Below are 17,375 nucleotides of genomic sequence, written 5' to 3' on the forward strand. Positions count from 1 at the left end.
TCTCCCCAAAGAGGTTGACCAGACACCCCCAGAAGTGCCAGGACTGACTGATACATCCCAGGGCCTCTAGGAGGGTGCACTCTTTCATTCACAGGATTGTGTGAGGTTAGGCTGCTGGAATCCTGCTGAGAAAAGATTTTGGGTGAAATCAGATTGTTTATATAGACAGGGATCCTATAGACACTTTTGCCCATGGTCCCTGACGCCCACAGGCAGCTATGCTTTCAGGCCCTGCCGTATGGACCTTTCCGTTTCCCATGACATAGTCTTCATCCCATAGCTCCGACTGCAGCCAAGGGAAGAGCGGGACATTTTGTCGGTTACCCGGAGGAGCGAGTATTTATGGAGCTCCTACTCTGTGCTAGGCTGGGAGGGCATGGGGGGCAAGATGCATTCGGGCTCTTGCACACCCACAGGCTGGAAGGGAGACAGGCGGGCAGCGGGTTACAGTTCAGGGAAGATGGTGACAGACAGAGAAGACAGCGGAATGTGGCCTTGGATAAGACTTCAGAAGCAAGTGTGCAGGGAACTGTGGTTCGGGATGAGGGGTCAGACGAGAAGCTCCCTCCCAGGTGTAAGGTTTTTTGATTCCTCAATTCAAACCTTTCCACCGATTCGGCTGATAACTATAGTTAGATCTCTGTGTGTCTGCAGGACCCGATGTACTGTCCCTGTGGAGCTAGGAGGGGCGTGAAGGGATCATCCAATCAACTTGTCTGTCTTCAGTGGAGGACACTGAGGGAGTGTGGTGTCCTCGTGAGAGACTTGGCACCAGGTGGAGCACAGATCTGCGGCCTCCCAGTCTTTGGACGTCTTCACCCTCTCTCAGGTCTGGGACAGGGCCTGAGGCCACACAGGGCAGAACGAGATCTCCCCTTTTTATTTTTATTTTTTTTTTTAATTTTTATTTATTTACGATAGTCACAGAGAGAGGGAGAGGCAGAGACCCAGGCAGAGGGAGAAGCAGGCTCCATGCACCGGGAGCCCGACGTGGGATTCGATCCCGGGTCTCCAGGATCGCGCCCTGGGCCAAAGGCAGGCGCCAAACCGCTGCGCCACGCAGGGATCCCCGAGATCTCCCCCTTTTTAAACCACCCCGCTAGGCCAGCAGGAATCGCAACTTTCTTCCATCCCCAATTCCGGACCCAACACTTCTTCAATCAACAAACGTCCCTGGAGAGCCCCCCGGGAGCCAGGGTCCCCGGGAACGCAGGCTCCCCGACACACTTCTGCCTCCGAGAAGTCACAGTCACAGCCCGAGGGTTCTCACCGCCCCTGCGCGGCCGGGAGCAGAGAGCATCCTCCGGCTCCTCGCCCGGGTCCGTCTCGGCGCGCGGAGGGAGGGGCGCGGGGGCGCGCACGCAGGGCGGGGGCGCGCGGAGGGAGGGGCGCGGGGGCGCGCACGCAGGGCGGGGGCGCGCGGAGGGAGGGGCGCGGGGGCGCGCACGCAGGGCGGGGGCGCGCCGGCCGCCCGGGGACGCGCACGGGCCGGTCTCTGCCCTAATGCGGCGGCGGGCTGCGAGCGGCGCTGCGGGGGCGGCGGGGGCGGCGGCGGCGGCGGCGGCGGCGGCGGCGGACGGAACCGACTGCGCCCGGGGCCGGAGCCCGCGCCCTCGCAGGTAGGCGAGCGCGGATGCCGGGGGGATGCGGCGCGGCCGGGGGGTCACGGAGACCCATCTAGCGACACCTCCTTGTTCCCGCCCCGCTCCGCCCGGCTGCATCCCGACCTGTCCCCATCCCCCTCCGCCCACATCCCCGTCCCTTCTCGTCTCCGCACCGTCACCTGCTCCGAATCCATCCTGTTCTGCGGACATCCGGGCCCACCCCGTTCGGCGCCCACCCCCTGCCCACCCCAACACCTTTCCGTCTCATCGGCCGCATCCCCTCCCCCTTCCTGCATCCTCGACCTCTTCCCCTTGCCTCTGTCCCTCCCTGCCTCCTCCGCAGCCCTGCCCCTGTACCTGTTTACCTCCTCACCCTACTTTGAATGACTCCATCCCTTCCATCAGCCCCTCCCCTTGGCCTCCCCTGTCCTGGTCTCCACCTCACATCCCCATCACTCCCTGTGGCCGGCTCTGCATCCTCGGTCTCTGTCCTCCCCAGGTCCCCCTTACACATTCCGTCCCAGGCCCTTCCCAGCTGCCTCTTGGTTTCCTCCTGAACCATAGTCTCTCTCAAGAACCCCGTCTTCCCCTCCTTGGCTGTTAGCTGGCCCGCCACCCATCACCTTTCCCACTTGCCCTTCCTGGTGCTCTGTGTCGCTACAGGGCTTGTACGGAGCCCCATCACCTGCCACAGGGCCCTCCTTCCCTGTCTGTGGAGGCCTAGGGCTCTGAAGGCCCAATGTACTCTGGTTGCAGAATCCACTCATAACCCCTTTCTGCATGTTTGATCCGATTCATAGCTTGAGGATGCAAGGTGCTGGGGGTTAGCAGGCCTCTTATGTGCCTCCTCGGCCACCCTCTTCCCCTGGCTGTTCAGGTTTGTTTCCTAGATGGACTGGGGGGAGGGGATGCTAAGCACAGGGAAACTAGGTTGGGCAGGAGTCAAGGTCCAAGGGAATGGCTGAGGACCTCTTCCTGGTCTTGCTCTGAGTCCTGGGATGCAAAGGCCTGGATATGGAGCCCTACTGGAGGGTTGGAGAATTTTGGATTTTAGAGAGAATTCTTCCTCAGCCTCCAAGTCAGCACTTTGGCATCAGGAGCTGTCATGAGTGTGGCCCATGGGCTGGGCTGAGAGCGGGCAGAGTGCTGAATCACTTAGACTCTGGTCCCCATGGCAGCCCCTCTCCGACCCTGAGCCAGGTTCTGCTCCTGATCCCTTCCTTGGCACTTGGCAGTGGGTTGTGTGTGTGTGCGTGTTGGTCAGAGATGCCTCTTCCCTCAGTCTGGAGGAATGAATGACAGTGCCCCTTTCCAGCCTGCCTGGGATGAGGGCCTGGTGTTTCTTATCTACCCTTGGAACTGTGGTGAGCCCTGCTGGGGCCCAATCAGATCTCCAGCAAGGGCAGACTGCAGGCCTTTGAGACATGGTTGGGCCGGAGTTGAATTGTTTGTAAGGGGCCAGAGCCTGGCAGGTTCAGAATGCACCAAACTTGAGGCATAAGTAGGAGAAGCCCAGGGGAAATGTGTGTGGCAAGTGGAATCCCCTGGGGATGGGGGCCGTATGAGCTGTGGGAGTGGGCAGCAGGGAGAAGAAGGAAGGCAGAGGCTTCTTCTCCCCTCTGGTTTGGGGATGATTGGATCCCATTGAATTGTACTGCAGGAAGAATTGAAGGAAATTGGGGGGGGTGTCATTCTAATCTTTTGTCTTGACTGAGTTGGCATTTCTTTGTGTGTGTGTGTGTATGTGGAGGAAACTGGTGGGTTTTCTTTTTTTTTCTTTTTTCTTTTCTTTTCTTTTCTTTTTTTCTTTTTGGTCACGCTCCTGAGGGATTAGTATCTTTCCTTTTGGATTCACCTGAAAGTGTGTGTGTGTGTGTGTGTGTGTGTGTGTTGTGTATGTGTGTAGATAAAGAATGAGAATAACACAAATGAGGAAAGAGACTCGTTCACATTTAACCCCACAAATTGTGTTTTCCCCTCAAACAGGGAATGGCAGCCCAATTCCTGTCTTGGAAACCTCAGCTAAATCCCCAGGGCTTAAACTGAAGGTTAGCGTACATTGCTGATGGGTTCTGTCCCATTTCTGTAAGGATCCCTCACTTTAGAAATCCAAGTGTTTGGACTCCAGCTCTTGTGTGACAACCCTAAAGGGGACTTAGATACTGCCTGGCCCGGGGGCAAGGTGGGGGGACGGGGAGGGGTGCACTTGCATCTAGGGGGATAGCTATCTTCTGCTTTGTCATCTTTCTGTGCCCCCTCCCATGATAGGGGGTGGGGCGGGAAGCTTCCCGAGGCACTTCCTGGTTCCAAGAGGAGGCAGCACCTGGAGGGCTGCTTGGATTAAGGTTCTGCTGTTGAAATGCATGATTGGGGCTCAGTTTCAGTGGGGGATTCTGATAACAATGTACATATTTGCCAGTTTTGTGCAATGAATCTCACCCCACATCCCTTGTTTGGCATCATAAAGGCTAAGCAGGGATAAACCAAGGCACATAGAAAGAGGAGCTGGCTCCCCCCGGGAGAGCTGGAGTAAGAGGTAGCTAGCTCCCTATGGGCCGAAGCAGATTGGCTTCCAGGGCTGCTTCTTTCAGGGGCGCATTGAGGAGGTGGCTGATGTCTGGGGTGGGGGAGAGTTCGGGCTTGGATATCTGAGGAGGAGGTACAGAGGAGGGTCCTTTTGCTGCAGTGACTGAGAGACAGAATTCCAAGGCTCCCATCATTCCGTTGTTGCATCTTGTTCCCTTCCCTTGGCACCACTGTCCTCCAAGACCATCCAAGAACTGGGATGTGAGGATCATCACTTAGTCTTTAGAAAAAAGAAATCCTTAGGAAGCCAGAAAGGAAGAAGCAGAGAAGTTCAGTCCTCAGTCTGGTTGGCCTGGAGGACATGGGGAGAGGGAAGTGGGAAGAATTTAAGGCCAACTACGTACTTTTTTTAATTTAGTGAATACTAAGGAACCCCTGCAATGTGCTGCTCTGCTCTGTGTGGGGATTGTAGAGATGAAAAGCGAGACAGTGTCTAGTCTCTCAGAGCTTCCAGGGTCATGGAAAAGAGAGACAATAAACAGACAAATACCATAGATAAGCTTGAGTGAGAACATCTGGACAAGGATGTTGAGCAGTGGATCTTTCTTTCCAGTGGTATCAGCCCCCTCTCTTCCAGAACCAGGAAGAGGGCTGGGTGATGCTATCCAGAATGGTAGGTCAGAGCTGGCCCTGAAGTTGACTGAGGAAAAGGGTGGAGGAGAAGGAGGTAAGATGCAAGATTTTTTTTTTTTAAAGATTTATTTATTCCTTCATGAGAGATACAGACTGAGAGAGAGAGAGAGGCAGAGACATAGGCAGAGGGAGAAGCAGGCTCCTCACAGGGAGCCCGATGTGGGACCCGATCCTGGATCCCAGGATCATGACCTGAGCTGAAGGCAGGCACCCAACTGCTGAGCCACCCAGGTGTCCCAAGAGATGCAAGATTTTGCCAAATCCCTGGCTTCAAGGGGAAGGGAAATGTTCCTTGCACAGCTGAACCTCACTGGGTGCTGCTTTAGCTTGATGGGGGCAGGGCACCTCTAAGGAACTCTGGGACAAGATCAAGGCTACTCAACTCTCCCATATCTGCCTCCTAAGCCCTTGTATTTTAGGGGCAAATTGTGGTCTGGGTGTACTTAGAATGTTAGAGTCAAAGGAAAAGAAGCCCAAGGTCTGCCCTCCCGGAGCTAACTATCTGACAGGAAAGTAGCAAGTACATGCATAGATGCATGCTCAAAAATAAGATCAGTAGGAAAATTACAAGCTCTGATATGTGGGGAAGAGTCTTGGAGTTCTGGGGAGGTTGGAGTCAGGTGGGAGCCATCAGAGAAGTCCAGATGGAGGAGGGGAGGTTGATGGTGGGCAGGGGAGGGTTTTGAAGTTATACTCCTGTGCACAGGTCACCATGAACATCCATATTTGACCTGGGTAAGAATGCAAGGATAGACACACTCAGCCTTATCTATCCGAGGAGCACCCTTCTTCCCCACACACTTATTTTAGTTCATTTCATTAGTGTGTCCCGAGTCTTTGAATATATCCCAGGAAATGTGCTCGATGTTGGGCGTATGAGTGAGTTGGAGAGACAAAAATGAAAACAAATTAAAATTCAGTACAAGAAATGCTATAAGAGAGGGTGGATGAGTTCCTGACACTGTAGGAGCATGACTGAGGGGTCATGGTGGGCAGTAGGACCTGGAGTGATTGTACCACACTGTTTAGGTAGACCCTGTTTTGGCCAGAGCAGCTTGATGTCAAGCTTTTGAGCATTTACTCAGAATGTCTGCTAGAGCCCACACCTAGCTGCAAGGGCAGATGTTGGATGTATATGGCCTGGTCCTTGGGACTGTAGGGAAGGGCCCTGAGAGCTAACTGCTATGCTGGGTGCTTGAGTAGGCACTTCTAAAGCTTTGCTGACCTGCGGCACCAGTCAGATTGTGCCAGTCAACTCGAGAACTCTTGAGCCACCCTCTTTTCCTTAGATCTTGAGGCAGACCAAGAAAAATAGAAGTGTCGTGCTATAATAGTCATCATTATAGATTGTTTGATATGTTCTAGGCACTCTACTATGTGCTTTATATGCATCATTTCATTTAATCTTCATAAAGGTTAACTTTACAAAAAGAAGTATTGATAGGATTCTGGTTTTATAGATAAGGAAGCAGATTCAGAAAGGTTGTTATTTAAGATTGTAGAACAGGTAAGTTGCAGAGCTAAAATTTAAACCTATATTTGTTTGACATCAAAGTGTATGCACCGGGGATCCCTGGGTGGCTCAGCGGTTTGGCGCCTGCCTTCTGCCCAGGGCGTGATCCTGGAGACTCGGGATCGAGTCCCGCGTCAGGCTCCCTGCATGGAGCCTGCTTCTCCCTCTGCCTATGTCTCTGCCTCTCCTCTCTCTCTCTCTGTGTTTCTCATGAATAAATAAATAATTTTTAAAAATCTTTAAAAAAAAAAAAACCTATGCACCTCTCCTCTATATTATAAGAAAGGAAAAATAAAAGCCTGAGATGTTTTACCCAGTGGTCCAAGGCTCTCCAGGAAAATCTGTTAGAAAGGCGTAGTTAGCATGCATATTTGAGTACCTACTATGTCCTGAAGGATACAGAAGTATGGTTCCTGTTTTCAAATGGGGGAAATAAATAGAAACGTGACAATTCTTAGGAATCATATAAAACAGTATGTAATTAAGTCTTCAGACCCTGGAGAGTAGAACTTCAAAGGAAGGAGTGATCCCTCAATATGACTGTTGGAGTCAAGGGAAGTGATATGCATAGTAGAAACTACTCAGCCTTTGAGGTCAGACAGATTTACATTCAAACCTTGGTTCTTCCGTTTACTAGCTGAGGAGCTGCAACTTCTCCATCTGTAATTTGGAGATATTAATATGAACCTCCCAGAGATGTTGTAAGGATTAAATGTGATAAGGCAGTGAAGGCCCCAGCAGAATACCTGGCTGATAATAAATGCTCATCAAATGCTAGCTGCTTTTCACAGAGGAGATGAGAATGGAGTTGAGCCTTGAAGAATTAGTAAAATTGGTAGAAGAGGGGAGTATTCTAGATGAGGGAACCCATGAGGTATATCAACAAAAACCTGATAGGTTCAGGTTCTCTGAGAAAGAAGTGACCTGCTTCATTGAGCCTGCTCACTCCAGGTCCTTGCAGTAACATCCTACAGGAAAAGGACACCACCATGAAAAGCATGAGGGGCTTATGTTTTACTTCTGGCCCCCTCATTAACAGAGCTTAACTGTGTTTCTCTCCCTGTAAAACTACAAGATTGCTCAATGTCTCTTGTCTCAGAAGCTCATGTCTCTGGAAGTTATATCATTGATTAATTTCTTGTCCCGCCCTTCTTCCCCCAAATGTCATGCCTTGAGAAAGTTATAGTGCTTGGGTTCGGTGGGCTCATCCCCTCGGGCTGTTATCATCCCCTCCTGGCTCCTGCAGCTTCCTTCTCTGGGAAGCAGCTGCCTGAGCATCTGCCTTCTCCTTCACCTGCTCCTCCTCACTCATCCCCTCCCAGGCTGGTCCAGCCCCTCCTGAAAGGCCTCCCTGGCAGCCCCTCTCCCTGTCATTATGATGCTAATCGTGTTGTTAATTTTTCTGAGATGCAGAAAGAAAGCCCCAATCTGTTCTAATGAATTTAATTAGAGAGGGGTTTGGAGGGCTTCAGAACCTCTTACCAGGATCACAATAAACAGAGTTAACGAGATAAACAGCCTGGGATCAGCGGCTCAGGGGTAGGAAGGGAGGATTTCCCATTCAGTCCTAGATAGAATGAGGAAAGCCCAGGCACCCAGAGTTGGAGGAAGGCTATGTGAGCTGTTGTCCACCATGTGGGCTCCCTTTAGGGCTGTTTCCATTGGCCTCTATTTCTGTCCTTCAGTGGCAGATGCGCTTTCAGAGAAGGTCCTATCATTGTCATCATCATTACCAAATATTTGTTGATCACCTCCTGTGTGCATAAGGAGTATTGCACCAACTTCTGGAGGCTCATGAGACCCTGTCTCCTCCCTAAATAGGAAAGAAAAGATACATTCAAATATAACAAACAATTGCTAATTCCAGACAGTAAGTGCTAGAAAATTGGCAAGAGATTATGTTGGGCTTGGGTGATCTGGAAAAGCCTCTTGTGAGACGAAGTACTTGAGATCTTGAGATAGCAACACTTGAAGACTTAATAATCAGAACTCCTGGAGTAAGAGCAGGGATGTGCGACGGGGCAGGGCGGGGAGGGGGGGGGATCTTTGATTCAGGATGAATAAATGGTATGGCTTCGGTGTAGGTGCATGTAATACGGAGATGTAATTGGAGAGGACCCTGAATGCTGGGGTCTTTACTCTTCTAATCTGGCTGTGCTGGAGTCTTCCTGCTTTCCTTTTCTGGAAACTTAGCATGGCCAGCTTGGGGAAGGGCCTAAAACAGGATGGTTTCTGTGCTGAGCTCACTGTCCTGGATCTAGTTTAGGCCAACGGGGGTGGATTGACCAGATGCTAAGTTTTGTTCTCTGATCTTGTGATTTTCTGGGATGAGAGTGAATGGCTGGCAGAGCAATTCCAAGGACTTTTCCCGGTGAGAGTTCCTTCCTTCTTTACTGATGCTGGCCAATTTGCTTTGGCAGTAGCATTTTTTGCAGATATTCAGTGGAATCTTCCAGTTCCAGGGTCAGTGAGTTTCATAACTTGTCTCTTTATATTAATAAGAGTTCTCTGAGTATGTGTATGTGTATGTGTGCCTGTGCTTGTGTGTGCATGTTGCCTATGTTAGTGAAATTATTCCAACTAGATTCTAAATCTAGCTTGATCTTTATTTGCAACACAACAGTTGTTAAACATTTCTGGGCCTTAATGTCTCCATGTGCAAAAGAGGAAAAGTCATCCTTATTTCTTTTTGTGTGTAGGTCTGTAAACTGAATGCTTTGAGAGTAGGGTTTTATTTTTTTATTTTTATTTAAAAAATTTTTTTTATTATTTTTATTTATTCATGATAGACACACACACACACACAGAGAGAGAGAGAGAGAGAGAGAGAGAGGCAGAGACACAGGCAGAGGGAGGAGCAGGCTCCATGCAGGGAGTCTGACATGGGACTCGATCCTGGGACTCCAGGATATTGAGCTGAAATTTTAAGTCAATTCTCTGTCCCCTTGGAACTTCTACCTGTGAGACTAGCCAAAGTTTTATTTTGGGGCTTCACCAAATCTTTCACCAAAGATTATGCATTTTGTTATTTTCCAGAGCCTATCTGGACTTATACATAATTAATGAGAAGTCAACACTGCTGTCAGGTGTTGGACACTGTTATAATACCCATTGTGCAGGGGATCCCTGGGTGGCTCAGCGGTTTAGCGCCTGCCTTCGGCCCAGGGCGTGATCCTGGAGTCCCAGGATCAAGTCTCGCATCAGGCTCCCTGCATGGAGCCTGCTTCTCCCTCTGCCTGTGTCTCTGCCTCTCTCTCTCTCTCTCTCTCTCTCTGTGTGTGTGTCTTTAATGAGTAAGTAATCTTAATCTCTCTCTCTGTCTCTCATGAATAAATAAAATCTTAAAAAAATACCCATTGTGTGGTATATTTCCAAACATTGATGGTGACATGTTCTTTATGAAGCAAAATGCCTTTGAGGCCATAGGCAATTTTCCTATGCTGATGTAGGTGAGGACAGGAACTCGATCTCTTTCTGATCATTATCATACATTGGGTGGAATAGAAGGCTTTGGGACTCATGTTGGGAACTATATCAGGGTTCTCTGACTGACCTAAGCTCTGCGCTAGGCCTTGTAGGCATATATATATATATATATATATATATATATATATATATATAGAGAGAGAGAGAGAGAGAGAGAGAGGGAGAGAGAGAGAGGCCTTGTAGGTATATATCCAAAGGAATATATATATATCTCTACCTATATAGGTATATAGGCCTTGTGCATATATATGCAACACATATTATGTATGTAATTATATATAATATAATAATTATATATATAATATATATAATATGTGTTGCACTTGCAGCCAGTCTTCAAAGGCTCTACTATTTGCATGGCACATTTCTAGATGGCTTCTTGTTTTGAAAGAATCCTCAATTTCATAGAATGTTGGAGATGGTCTAATCCAAGATCATTATTTTACTGATCAAGAAACAAACTCAAAAGGGCTACATATATTGCACATGGCTCCTTGGCTAGTTGCTGGCAGAGGTAGTTCTTCCACATACTAAACTACCGGGAACTTTAAAAACTGCATATAAAGCTAGTAATTGTGCAAGAGAATAAGTAAATATTCTTTTTTTAAAAAAAATGATTTATTTATTTATTTATTTATTTATTCATGATAGACACACAGAGAGAGAGAGAGAGAGAGAGAGAGAGAGACAGGCAGAGGGAGCAGGCTCCATGCCTGGAGCCTGATGTGGGACTCGATCCCGGGACTCCAGGATCGCGCCCTGGGCCAAAGACAGGCGCCAAACCGCTGAGCCACCCAGGGATCCCTGAGAATAAGTAAATATTCTTATACTAAAGTTCCCTAAAGCACTATCTAAACCAATAATACTTTGGGATATCAGAGAAGAGAGGAAGTTCATGTAGACTAAAGTCCTTTGGGAAAGTTTTGAAAAGAAGCAGGGACTGGTTTGGGGCTCTGAGTATAGGTAGGATTTGAATAGGTAGAGGTGAGGAAATGGGCCTTTCTGGTGGGGTAAGAGAACGTAATCAAAGGTTTATAGGAGGGAAGCTGTGGTCAGGCATTGCACTGGCCAGGCTGGAGCAGTGGAAGATATAATTGGAGGGAATGGCTGGGGTGGGACTACAGAGAATCTTGACCCTGACTGAGTAGTTGGTCAGGAGCATTTGAAGCGTCTTGACTGAGCTCGTTCCCTGTCTGGGGTGGTGTTTGAAAGGTAGTTACTTCTGAAGAGGTATTTGGGGAAACTTTTTCTTGGGTGCTGGCAGGGAGCTTGCTGCTGTCCAGGGTGCTGACCTGACTCTGAAAGCTTTTTCGTTCCAATGATGCCAGGTTAGAAGGTAAAGCCACAGAATGTTTAGAGCAATTCAAAGGGATCTAGAAAACAATTCTGGCTGGGACTAGGTAGTGCGTGGGCTTTCTGGCATCAGCCTAGTTTACAGCATCTGATTTTGCAGTCTTTGTAATGAAAGCAAAAGTATGGATTGGGGGAACTAGTAAATGGCCCTTTTAAGGAGAAAACACGTGTGTGCACATATGCATGCTAAAATGACCCAATTTGTAGCCTTGTAAATTTTGCCTTAGAGTCTTTGTATTTATATGAGAATCTCAGCACATTTTTCTTTCATTCTGAAAACACACTCCCTAGGGCAGCCCCGGTGGCTTAGCAGTTTGGCACTGCCTTTGGCCCAGGGTGTGATCCTGGAGACCCAGGATCGGGTCCCGCATTGGGCTCCCTGCATGGAGCCTGCTTCTCCCTCTGCCTGTGTCTCTGCCTCTCTCTCTCTCTCTCTCTGTGTGTCTTTAATGAGTAAGTAAAATCTTAAAAAAAAAAAAAAAAAAGAAAGAAAGAAAACACCCTCTACTCAACATTTTGGAGTATCTAAAACCTCTCTAGGGGGTGCCTGGGTGGCTCAGTCCATTAAGTATCTGACTCTTGGTTTTTGCCCAGGCCTTGAGATTGATCTCTGTTTTGGGCTTGTGCTCCTCCTCCCCTTCTGTTTCTCCCCCCACTCGAGCTCTCTCTTTCTATCTCTCTAAAATAAATAAATAAAATACTTTCAAAAATAAAAAAAAATAAAAGTTCTCTAACAAACATGGAGAGAGCAACAGAATTTCCTAGAATACCCTACTCATTAGGGTATTTTATAAGGGTATTAAGGTAATCCTACTCATTAGTTCAAATGAAGCACTTCAAAGTTCAATAGTAGTGCTGTTCAATAGAGCGTTCTGTGATGATAGAAATGTTCTATATCTGTACTGTCCAACATGGCAGCACTAGGCACATGTGGCTTCTGAGCACTTGAAATGGGGCTCATGTGAGAATTGAATTTTTAATTTAATTTAATTTAAATAGCCATGTGTGACTAGTGGCCACTGTATTGGACGGCATAGCTCTATAGTCAGAACTCTCGATGTTTGCCACTTACTCTTGTATATTGGCCTATCATACCTAGACCTCTTTGACATAGAGCAAAGTGGACTTTTGAATGGGAATGAGCTTGGCACAATGCTGGGAAAGCCCCATGCTAAATTTGACTGGAAATCTGCTTCTGGCTATGAGTTTTGCCCTGGCTTTTTTATTGTCATGGTGAGAACAACCATACATGATGTACTGTGGTTTTCCTTTCTTTTTTTTTTTTAAATTTTTATTTATGATAGTAACAGAGAGACAGAGAGAGAGAGAGAGAGAGAGAGAGAGGCAGAGGGAGAAGCAGGCTCCATGCACCGGGAGCCCGATGTGGGACTCGATCCCGGGTCTCCGGGATCGCGCCCTGGGCCAAAGGCAGGCGCCAAACCGCTGCGCCACCCAGGGTTCCCTGTGGTTTTCCTTTTAAGGTCAGAGAGTATGCTCCTTGAATTCTGGCTGGGGTCCTAGGGACCTGATCCAAGACTTTTTAGAGCCTTGAATGGGCAAGCAATGCACTGTGTATGGCCCAAGAAACTTGGCATTGGGGTGAAGTGGCAGATAGATGATATGCTGTTGTGTTGGATGTTTGTGGGCATCTAGCAGAGAAAAGTTTCTGGTCTTGATCCATCTCCCCTTCTAGCTCTAGGCATATTTAAGTCCTGTTTATCTGGTATAGTGGACATGGCCCAGGATGGGGAGTCTGGGTGAGTAGTAGAGGTACTAGAGGGAAAAAATACTTAAAAATGCCAATCAATAAGTAAGAAATAACCTGTCAGAAGACTGGAGTAGAAAATTTCCATTGTGTTGGTATATGCTAGTGTACGTAGGTGTGCCTAACTTTATCACAAACATAACTTGATTTCCTTGGGTCTCTGGCCTTAGGCTTGGTACATTGAAATCTGATTTCCTAAAACAGAGGCCATGCTTTTTGAAGATGTGCCTTATAGTTTCTTATTTCCTCCTATAGAATCTCAACGTGCTGATGGTAATCCTTAATAAACGCCTGTTAGTGAGTAAGTAGCTCTTTGTTAGCCTGGAGCTATGAGTTTGACTTCAAGAAAATGTGTGCACATGAATACAAATAATATTTATTGAGCTCCTGCTGGGCGTAAGTCTCTGTACTTAGTACTGTGGGCAGTGACAAAGGAGGAGCAAGGATGGTTGCTCTCAGTCTAATGAGAGAGCAAAGGCAGGCATGTGTGAAAACAACACACACATACAACTGAGAGACAGAAACAAAGACAGAACTGGTAGCAGGGATAAAGAGCTGGGAGTGGGTTGCAGGATGCTGGCAGGGGCCAGATTTTCTGTGTGTCTCTGTCTGGCCTTCTCTCGAGGATTCCCTTCTTCATGAGGCATAGCTGGTACCAGCCACCTCCATGCCTGCAAGGACAGTGCTGCCTTTATGGTTGGTAGGGCAACTCGATGTCTCACTGGGGCTGGGCGGTGCTGTCCTGAGTGTGCCTCTTTCTCAAAGAGCACTTGGGAAGGGGGAGAAGAGTGTGTGGAAGGGGAAGAAACTTCTTTATCTTCTGGTCACTGAAATGGTGACAGGGTCTAGCTCTCAAACTTCCTTCTAGCCACAGAAGGGATTTGTTGGGACTCCAGCAGCTCCTGTACATGGAGTCCCATGATGCAGGCCCAGATGCAGCTCTGGGGGAGACAAGAAAAGTAGAGCTTGGTGGCATGGCTCCCTACAGTCACGTGATGCCCACCTCAAGGAGTATGCGCTGCCTGGTGGGGATCAGGTGGGCTATATCTATGTCCCAGCTGGGGCTAGGTGGGGGACTTCTTTGGTTGACTCACGGGAAGGAGCCTGCCCTTTCCCATCTTCTGTGTGCACACAAGTCACCAAGGATCTTGTTAAAGCGTAAAGGCAGAATGATGAAGTCTGGGTTGGGCCCGAGTTTCTGCGTTCCTTACCAGCCTCCACATGATGTCAATACTGCTTGGCAGCAAACCATACTCTGATTGGTAAGGCCCTATATATGGGTTCTTAACCTGGAAACATGTTAGTCTCACCCGGGGAGATTTTAAAAATCTACAGATGCTGGGGCCCACTCTACAACCAAATAACTCATAATCTCAGAGTTGAGTCAAGGCACTAGAATGTTTTAAAAGCCCCTCAATGATTCTGATGTACAGCCCAGGCTGAAAATCACTGGTTCTCTGGATGGCTTTTCTCTTCCCTCTGATACACTTTTTATCTGGCTGTGTCTTCCTTACCCCTAAGAGCCTGTAAGGTGCCTCAAGGGCACTGAATGTCTTATGTCAGATTATCAGTCATACCCTGCAGTCATCCTCAGTCAGCCTGTGGGTGGTAGGCTCAGCTGGTTACAGCATGATGTGTCACCATCTATCTCTCTGGCCACTGCTCGCATGCACGTACCATCAGCCATGAGGGATCAAAGAACGTGACTGGCTTAGAGGAGGACAGTTCTACTCTTGGAACAAGTCAGAGTGGGCATCCAGTGCCTAGAACCATGCCTGGAATCTAGTAAACTTTCAGGAAGTCTATATTGAATGGATGATGATTCCAGGGTGGGGTGGCAGAAAGGGCACTAGATTAAGGATCTGAAAACCAGAGGGATTAGGGGGTCTAAAAGAGTAGGGAAAATTATTTGACATTCTTTAGCTTTAATTTTCTCAGTTGCAAAATGAGAATAATAATGCCTAGCTAACAGGGCTATATAAATAGAAAATAATGTAGGAAAAAGGGCTCTGTAAATGTTTGTGTTATGCAGACAAGAGATTGTGTAAGAATTTATTTTTATTTTTTAAAAGATTTTATTTATTTATTCATTAGAGACAGAGAGAGAGAGAGAGAGAGAGAGAGAGAGAGGCAGAGACACACACAGGCAGAGGGAGAAGCAGGCTCCATGCAGGGAGCCTGACGTGGGACTTGATCCCCCATCTCCAGGATCCGCCCCTGGGCCAAAGGTGGCGCTAAACCGCCGAGCCACCGGGGCTGCCCAGAATTTATTTTTAAAGTGGTGGGCTATACTAGAGGCTTGGCTTTTGTCATCTCATTGATTCATCACAACCCTTGGACTGGGTGTTATGATCCTGATTACACTGAGAAAATGGGGGCTCGAATGGGAACCAACTTGCCTAAGGTAGGACAACTCCAAGTGGCAGAGCTGGGATTGTATCTGATTCCAGAGTTTCCTAATCCTGGCACATTACCCAACAGGCAGCCCTGGCTTCCAGCATGGGCTGGTGGTCCCTTGGTTTGAGAAGCTTCCTTGTCTTGGGGCAGTCACTTGTTTTGAAGAGTGAGATAAGAGTCTGAGTATCTCAGAAACACCAGTCATTAGGGAATGTTAGAGTCTTGGCCAAAACTGCACTGTAAGGTCACTGCTCAGGCTTCCTCAGGCTCCAAGGCAGAGGCTGTGACACCTTTCCCTATAGAAGAATCACCATCTGTCCCCATGGTCCCCTCCCTGCTTGCAGAGCCACTGACTGAGCCAGCTCTCATCTCTTTTGCCTATCTAGGTTTTCCTTTCATTCTTGTAAAAAAAAAAAAAAAGGAAACACAAAGGAGGCAATCCCATGAGCCTCTCCTATCCACAGGTGTAGCATCAATAGGATTTTTTCATTACCTGGTGCTCGTGCTCCCCTTCTAGGGCGATGCAGGGGAGGGGCCCATCTCCTCCAGTAGCTTCAGCACAGAGAGGAGGTCCCAGTGTCTGCTGTCCTCCTGCCCACCTCTCTGGCTTTGGCAATGCTGTCAAGATAATAAGGACACGTCGTGGCAGAAGTCAGTCTGGCTAAGTTGTTCAAAAAAGAGGAAAGAGGGCTGATTTTTGCATGGTTTGACCAATTCCAGAGGGATCTACCTGGTCCAGGTGCTTATCTGTGTCTACCTGGGAGAGTTCTTTAACTCAGGGCCTTGTTGGGTATTAGCTGAGACTAACTGAATCCACACTGAGAAAGAGAACTAGACAGGAAACTCAAGTGACTTCACAGGCACTACAAATATCCCATGGTGGGCTTTGGATATAAATATCTGACTCTCTTCACTGAGATGTGACTAACTGTCTATTCCTATGTGGTCCACATTCATCCTTTTCTGTGTTCTAATTTGGCTGATTTTTCTCTTATGTAGTCCATGAATTCTGCGCTGAGATATTACTTTCCTGTATCAGGGCCAGGATTGCTGCATCCAGAACCTTCTTTGGCTTTATGAATTGCCCAGAGTTGACTTTTAAATACAGAGGGTTTATCCATTGTGTTGCCTCAGTATTTCCTCTGCTAAATCCTCATTTATTTTTTTAAGCCATTTTGGCTTTTTTCCTCTCTCTTTTCTCTTTGAGTATCCCTAGGGTTTTCTTCCTGAGAACTCTGCTTCCTGTCTGTGGTTCTGCATGGTCAGCATGCTGCCTCTCTGGTAGAAATAGATGCCCAGTTAGGCCCAGTCTGCAAATGAATCCCCTGTTGCTTGGAAGACTGGCTGCCCATGACCCCTTGCGCTAACACCATGCAATACCCCATCCAACTACAGGCGTCTGGAGTCTAAGTGCATCATCTCTCCACTCCCAAGGACACGTGGCTATTCCAGCACAACCTGTTCTGAGTATCTTAGCAATCACCATAAAACCTATTAGGCTTCTGGAGCTGGAATAGGTTTGGCTGGAGGGCCGGCCCCTAGGCCTCTGACCCTCTTCATTCTCCATCTGGCTGCCCTCAGATGTGCAGGCGAGGGAGGAGCCGAGGTCAAAGGAAATGTTGCAAAAGACTAAGAATGGTGTGGGGCTAAGTCCAGCTGGAAGGTTCTGGAAGGCTGGTGTGAGGAGAGGATCAGGGTCTGAGTAAGGCATTGGCCCCATTCTTAGACAGATTGGGAAACCCTCTCTGAACACATTTCCCAGATTGTTTGTGTTCTTATACCTTGAGAAATAAAGAGAGAGCTTTTAGATAGCACCCCCAAAAAGTTGCAGCTGGGGTTTCTGAGAGCAAGAATGCTTTGTTTCTCAAAAGGCTGGTGACGTGATCTGGTATCTACCCAGATGCTGGCATGTCAGGAACAGACCAAAAGGCCAAGGGCTACTCAGAGGTGGCTAAAGCTATTCTGCTAGCTTGGAGTGTGTTTGCTCCAGATCAGTTGTCAGCCTTCAAACCTTTCTTCCTAACCCAGGTTTGTTTTT

At 48.1% G+C, this 17,375-nt stretch overlaps 1 protein-coding gene across 1 annotated transcript in view; it reads left to right on the plus strand.

Annotated features, from left to right (window-relative positions):
- Positions 1-1,548: 1,548 nt before the first annotated feature.
- The window catches only part of NFASC (neurofascin), a 177,444-nt gene continuing 161,617 nt past the window's right edge, over positions 1,549-17,375 (plus strand). The window contains 1 exon segment of the mRNA XM_038586009.1: positions 1,549-1,619. The gene's annotated coding sequence lies outside the window, so the exon portion shown is untranslated.

Source organism: Canis lupus, chromosome 38 (genome assembly GCF_011100685.1).
Source record: "Canis lupus familiaris isolate Mischka breed German Shepherd chromosome 38, alternate assembly UU_Cfam_GSD_1.0, whole genome shotgun sequence".
NCBI classification, from domain to species: domain Eukaryota; kingdom Metazoa; phylum Chordata; class Mammalia; order Carnivora; family Canidae; genus Canis; species Canis lupus.